General features: G+C 39.0%; 1 pseudogene; it reads left to right on the forward strand.

Moving 5' to 3' along the window:
* Positions 1-3,997: 3,997 nt before the first annotated feature.
* LOC132479855 (dynein light chain 1, cytoplasmic-like) lies at positions 3,998-4,239 on the forward strand (annotated as a pseudogene).
* Positions 4,240-7,042: the final 2,803 nt, after the last annotated feature.

Here is a 7,042-nt window from a genome sequence, read left to right on the forward strand (position 1 = left end):
TAATCCAAATACTGCTATTTATGTGCTAAGTGAGCTCACCCAAGGAATTTCATTTAGTCTTCTAATCTATATTAAAAATCTATAAAAAGAGGAGATGGGATGTCATGGTTTCTCAGTACCATTCTTATTACTTAAGATCATATGGTTGCAAGGAACAGAGACCAGCTCTGGCCACTTTAGGCAGTAAAGAAGTTTATTAAAGGGATTTAGGGTAGCTCCCTCAGAATCAAAGGGAAGGCTGGAGAACCAGGATCAGGGAAGAACAGGAAGGAAGGTAGGTCTGGATGTCTCAAGGCAAGGACAGAGTAATAATAGTTCCAGTATTAGAAGCTGCAGTTATAATGTATACTGTATTTAATTGGTACTAGGCATATCCTAAACCCTTTAGATAGTCTAACTTATTTAATTCTCATAACAACCCTATGAGTTAGGTACTATTAATGACTCCATTGTAGAGATAAAGAAACTTGGCATAAAGAGGTTAAGTATAACAAGGACCTATTGTACAGCACAGGGAACTGCTCAATATTCTGTAATAACCTAAATGGGAAAAGAATTCGAAAAAGAATAGATACAAGTATATATGTAACTGAATCACTTTGCTGTAGACCTAAAATTAACACATTACTGTTAATCAACTATATGCCAATATAAAATTTTAAAAAACAAAAACATTAAAAGAAAAATTCCAGAAATAAACAATTCATAAGTTTTTTTTAAGAAAGAGGTTAAGGGCCTCCCTGGTGGCGCAAGTGGTTGAGAGTCCGCCTGCCGATGCAGGGGATACGGGTTCGTGCCCCGGTCTGGGAGGATCCCATATGCCGCGGAGCGGCTGGGCCCGTGAGCCATGGCCGCTGAGCCTGCGCGTCCGGAGCCTGCGCGTCCGGAGCCTGTGCTCCGCAACGGGGGAGGCCACAACAGTGAGAGGCCCGCATACCGCAAAAAAAAAAAAAAAAGAAAGAGGTTAAGTAACTCGCCCTAGCTATGGTCATTTAGCTAGTAAGGGATTTGAACGCAGGCTATCTGGCTCCTGAGTCTTGCTCTTAGCCACTCAGTGTACTATGACCTCTCTGATGGGTAGTCACTTCAAGGCCCCAAGTGACTTTAACAATTTTCCTGCCCTTGCATTATTTCACCAGGATCAAAGTCCTAAAAAAAGAGATGGCGCAATTGCAATGGCTTAGGTCTCATGCTCAGCCCTTGGCTAAGGCAAGGCCTGTCACTTCTCTGACTGTACTCCTAAGACTCCACAAAAAAAAAGCAAAAGGAACTCCCTTAAAGGGAACCAGTGTGGCATTACCCAAAGCAAAGGGAATGGATCTTGTCCAGCCAAACGCAAAAGTCACGAACACACCATTTCATTTATCTTCTAATCCAGGTTTCTCAGTTTCCCAAGATCTTCTCTCACTCCACTATGTGATTGTGATTTTCATAAAATCTCTAAGAGTCAGGCAAAAACAAGCACAGGAGACTAATGTACTTTATAGAAAAAAAAAAGAACAAGAAAGAAAATTGATGACTATTTCCTGAACTTTTAATGTATATCAGAGCATTGTGCTAACAGCTTTACACATAAGCTCATTTCATTCTCTCAGTGTTATGAGATAGGTATTTCACATGAGGACACTGAAGGTTAGAAAGATCTAGTGAGTTGCCCACGGTCACATAGCCAGTAGAGCTGAGACTTCAACCCCAATTTGTCAGATTAAAATTTTAATTTTTTTAATTTATAAGATATTAAGTTATGCTTTGCTGTACCAAAATTGGAGTGGTCCTTTAGGTTATGGAAAAACAATTCTAAGCATACATAAAATACAAACTGTTTTATAATATAAACCTGAGAAGATTAAAATAAACCATAAATGTGAAAATACCTTTAAAGCTATAAGCACTAATTAGATTGAATATATTATGCTATAATTAGTATAAGGATATTAAAATCACATATCGATTATAAAACATATTGACCCAGTAAAGTAACAAAAAGAATTGCTTTTATAATAAAGCATCATAACCTTGAACTTTCTTTATAATCATGCATTTAAGGTGTTGACAGCTCTGTGATCTCCAGCCCAGGGAAGGAGAAAGGAGAGAAAAATAGAGAAGACAAAAGAGAAGGGAGAAAGGTTGAATGTTGATGATGCCTGTGATGATGTCTTTCAGTTTCCCTCAAATCAAGTGAGTTGTCCATACAGTTTAACCTTCCACTTCCCTTGCAAGGAAGAAGGTCAGTTCACTTCTAGAGAAGATTTTGCAGTCAATAACAATTCACTGTTACTTCCAATAATTTTTTTTTTACTAAAGGGGAGGATAATGCAGGGAATTTTCCTTTCTTCTCAAAATATAGAGAGGAAACACCAAATAGAAAGATGCAAATAAATATCAATAAATCTATAACTAGTCTTACGGATACACACATTTATCCATTCGTGAATGCAGGGAAGGGAATAGCTATGTCTACATGTTCAGTATCTACATAACATACAGAATAGAAAAAAGCAGGCTAGGACTTTTAGCCACAGATAGAAACTGCAGGTAACCCAGGTTAAGTCATTAACTCATTACGTGACTCTGGGCAAGTCACTTGATTTCTCTTTGCTCTTTGGTCCACCCCCCGGTTGGGCACTACATAGAAATTCCCTGAAAACCAGATGTTACATCAAAGGCAATATTTCCTGGAGACCAGCCTTTCTGACTTCTTTGAAAGGCACTAAATTTAGAAGTAGCGTGCAAATAACACTGTTCAGATTAAACTCGCTTATTAGTGGTCCAGATGATAATCAAAGGCAAACAGATGGTCGCTTAATGAATGTTATTGGAAGGGAGGCATCTTTAAATATAGGATTTGTGTGAAAAGTTTGCTTTTTCTTACAAGTTATTTTGAAATTATGTTGGAAAGTTGGCATCTTTTTTCAGAATATAACTTTGTGGAGTCTCATACACATGTTGAGGAAGATCAAAGCTTTGGAGAGCCAACGGAAGGTTGTTCCAAGTTGAATAAGCAAAATTATGCAGTTAAAATGGAGCTTGAAAACCTTAACAGAAAGTATATAGTTATCAAGAGCCAGAGCATATATCTTAAGGAATCAGAGATATCGAATATACCTTGCTTTTTAGAAATCTGACCCAATCTATACAAGTGCCAGAATAGGAAATGTTTTTCCTTTTAGCCTAACATGTTGAGAACAGGATTTTATTTATTTGGTTTTTTCAAGAAACGTGCCATCCTCCTTGCTCAGCAAAATGTGGTTATTGGCTATATCTCCTTCCCTTCTATACAGAAAAAAGAATTACAAACTGTATCCTAAAACAGGCAGGATAGCTTTCTACATGACTACTGGAGTCTCTGAACCAGCAGCAACTCAGGTTATTGATGTTAACTAATGTTAGTGACACAACTCATGTTAATTGATTATTTATAAAATTCTAGGTGTTAGGTGCTTTTTACAGAAGATATTTGTCAAAACAGAACAAAACTACACACACCAGTTTTCCTGGAGTACAACTGGGTTTGATAGAGGCACAACTCTACAAGGTAATGTATCATTCAGGGTCAATCCAGGATACAGAAACCACACCAGTTAACTGAATAGAGAGAAATGAATATAAAGTATCCTTAACTAGATACAAAGTAATTAACTAGGTAACTGAAGGAGTAAAAGGAGAACTCTAATTTGTGGTGGGCTGCTAAGTGCTTACAACCAGATCTCTGGTTGGGGAAATCTGATTTGTAGCATTTGCCAATTTTCATGGTGTAAATACTCCCAGCATGGCAGATTTCCAGCTACCAGCAGTTTACCATCTCACTTGCAAAATTCCTGAAAATTTAACAATAGACTCTGCGAGCCAATATGGGCTGGCTCTGGCACAGAGGTAGCAACTGCAGGAAACCGCTAACATCCCTAGGGCTGAGGAACAAAGAAGCTGGAATTACTGAAACTTAGTAGCCTGGAGAAGGGGCCCCGCAGGGTGAGGCAGCTTCTGCTCTGTGGTAACCATGTGTACCCGAAAGGCCGTGATCAAAAATGAAGATATGTCGGAGGAGATGCAACGGGCTTGGTGGAGTGTGCTACCCAGGTGTTGGAGAAATATAACACTGAGAAGGACATTTGACAAGTACAAGCCAACCCGGCACAGCATCGCAGAAGGAACTTCGGTACTTACGCGACCCCTGTAACTAAACACTTGAACTACTCCTACCTGAGCCAAGTGGCCATTCTTCCGTTCAGATCTGGTTAGAAACATGGACTGTACCACACACCTGGTGATCTATCCAAAAGCAACGACTGCAGCCTAAATTCCAAATACCAGAGACTGAAATCTTATCCTCGCCTAAAGGAACACCTCGATCTTTGAGATTTCATCATCTTGTTTTGAACAGGGCATTCTAATTTCTTGTGGTTATAAAACAATTAGCAAAGCAGCTTACGTTTGTAATTTTCATCTATTTCCCATGTTTTTTCTTCTCAAAATCCATTCCTTTCAAAAATAAATAAATAAATCTGATGGAGAAGTGTGAAAAATAAATAAATGCATGCATACATAAATATATAAACAAAAAGGGTGTGTGACTGGTGCCAGTGACTGAAATGAAGCACAGTATTTGAAAGTGTCAGAGGAACTGCAAACTGGATTCAATTCTGACTTCAGGAAGGAACTGCCGCCGCGGGATGGAAAAGCACTGCTGGAGCGCAGCTCATAGGAACAGGAAGAGCTCAGAAGCCAACAGAAAGCAGACGGGAAGGAGCGTGGCTTCCTCCTCCAGCCTGGCCATCTCCCTCTAGTGCCCCCTGATGGAAGAGGAAAAGGGAACTGGCGGCAAAGCTGGATGTGGTTTGCAGAGTCCTAGCCCCAACATTGCTGAGCAGAACCTAGAAAGATGGTTTGGAGCTGAAAGGCAATAGCTTAATAACTGGCCCAGTTATAATCGGAAGAATAATATACTTGTATAACTCTTTACAATTTGCAAAGCTTTAGAAAAAACCAAATTGAAATGATTTATGAGCCAGGAACCATGCTAAATTTTATACACAACGTATCTCATTCAATTTTCAGAACGGTCCTGTGAGATAGGTATTGTTAACCCCATTTAGTTTATGAGGAAACAGAGGTACCAAAAGTTTAAGAGAGCTGCCAGAGATTACACAAGCTGATGGCGACTAAGTGGTTGTTACACGTTATGTCCGCAGTATGGTCTCTTAGCCACCGGGCTGTCATTTTCAGTAGGACAGAAACCAAATGACAACACCAACTTCATTTGATGTCTACTCAGGAAGATTTATATTCTGAATGGGGTAGAGCAGAGATCCTATTAGTGCTGACAGTTCCTGCTCTCAGACATTGCATAGAAGAATTTGGTAATATGCAAAAAAACAGCTCTCATTAAGAGGTCTATGTTAAAGTTGGGGTCAGCTGGAAAGAAAACCATAAAAATAGCAACCTAAACCATTCAGAAGCTTCATTTTTGTCACATAAAACGAGTCCAGAGTTTGGGTGTCGAAGAATGAATGGTAACACTCTGATACCCTCAAGGATCTAAGTTCTTTCTAATTTTTCCCTCGTCTTCACTCTTCCTTTGCAGGTGTCTTCCCTTCTCATGCTGCCGCCTTGTGCCAAGACTGTTCCTTCATATCAAATTTTGAGTCAGTGTTTCAGTTGCAAAGAGGGAAAGGACAAAGAGCAGCTAATTCTGCTCCTTTCAAAGAATTTCTCAGAAGCCCCTCCCAGGAATTTCTGCTTACATCTCATTGTCCAGAACTGCGTCACATGGCTACTCATAGCTGAAAGGGAGGCTGAGAAATGCCTTTTGTAGCTAGGCATATTTCCACACAATAAAATAGGAGTTCAGTTAATTTGAAAAAAGAAAGGATATTGGTTTGGAAGTTATGCACATCAATCACAAAAGATAAGCACGGCTTGTAGGATCAACGGCTTATTTCCCCTTTACTTAGTTGTCTGACTTTGCCATTTCCTAACCTCTTCACTTTTCATTGACTCTGTGACCCAGATTTCACAAGGCACCCTCAGCTGAAAGTGTTCATCTCTTTGTCCCATAAACTCTCTCATATTTGCCAGCCCTGTGTCCTGACTTTGGTATCAAAAATATGTGTCCATATAAACTATTTATCTGTTTTCTGGTAAATTCTTCAACAGCCCTTCCGTTCCTCTTAATTCTCAATGTAGACCCAGCTGACCCTAAAACTAAAGTCCCAAAATGTCCCCTTTCATTTTGTTTGTTTGTTTTTTCTTTTTTTTTTTTTTTTTGGACCATTTTGTCAAACTTCTGTTGTTTCCGGTAATTTGATTTAACATTCTTAGGCTTTGGAACCATTGCTGGATCAAACCGAATAGAACATGTCAAGAGGGATTATTAAACTTCATATGAAGTGATATTCTCCTCCAACAGAGTACCTCCTCTCCTCTTCATACAAGGAGATTGTGAATTTGAAGAGTAAGGGTTAGGAGATCCTAAGCATTCAGGCTTTGAGCTACTTACTCTCTATATACTCTTTCTTCATACTATCTTAACCAGAATAAATAGAACTTTAAACAACAGGAAGATTTCAAGAAGATAGGAAAGCATTCCAAGTAGGCACAGCACCCCTTTCCTCTCTCTCCAAGAGATCATGGCCATGAGAATCAATAACCAAGCTCCAGTAGCCAATGACTTAATAGGACAATATGTCAGGTAAGAGGTAAGTGACATATCATAATTACTATGCAATATCTTAGCCTTTATTTCAGCAGATTGTCGTAAAGTGTTGGTCTGTGTATGTGTGTGTGCATGCACTTAATTCTACACACCTATACCACCAGAGCAGGCCCTTATGCTTTTTTCCCTCTTCTTCTCCTAAGGTTTTTTTTTTAAATAGATTTCTTTTAGAAAGGTTTTAGATTTACAGAGAAACTGAGCAAATAGTACAGAGTGTTCCCATATACCTTCCCCTCACCCAGTATACCTTATTATTAACATCTTACATGAGTATGGTACATTTGTTACAATTAATGAACGAATATTGATACATTATTATTAAATAAAGTC

Source organism: Mesoplodon densirostris, chromosome 1 (assembly GCF_025265405.1).
Source record: "Mesoplodon densirostris isolate mMesDen1 chromosome 1, mMesDen1 primary haplotype, whole genome shotgun sequence".
NCBI lineage: Eukaryota > Metazoa > Chordata > Mammalia > Artiodactyla > Ziphiidae > Mesoplodon > Mesoplodon densirostris.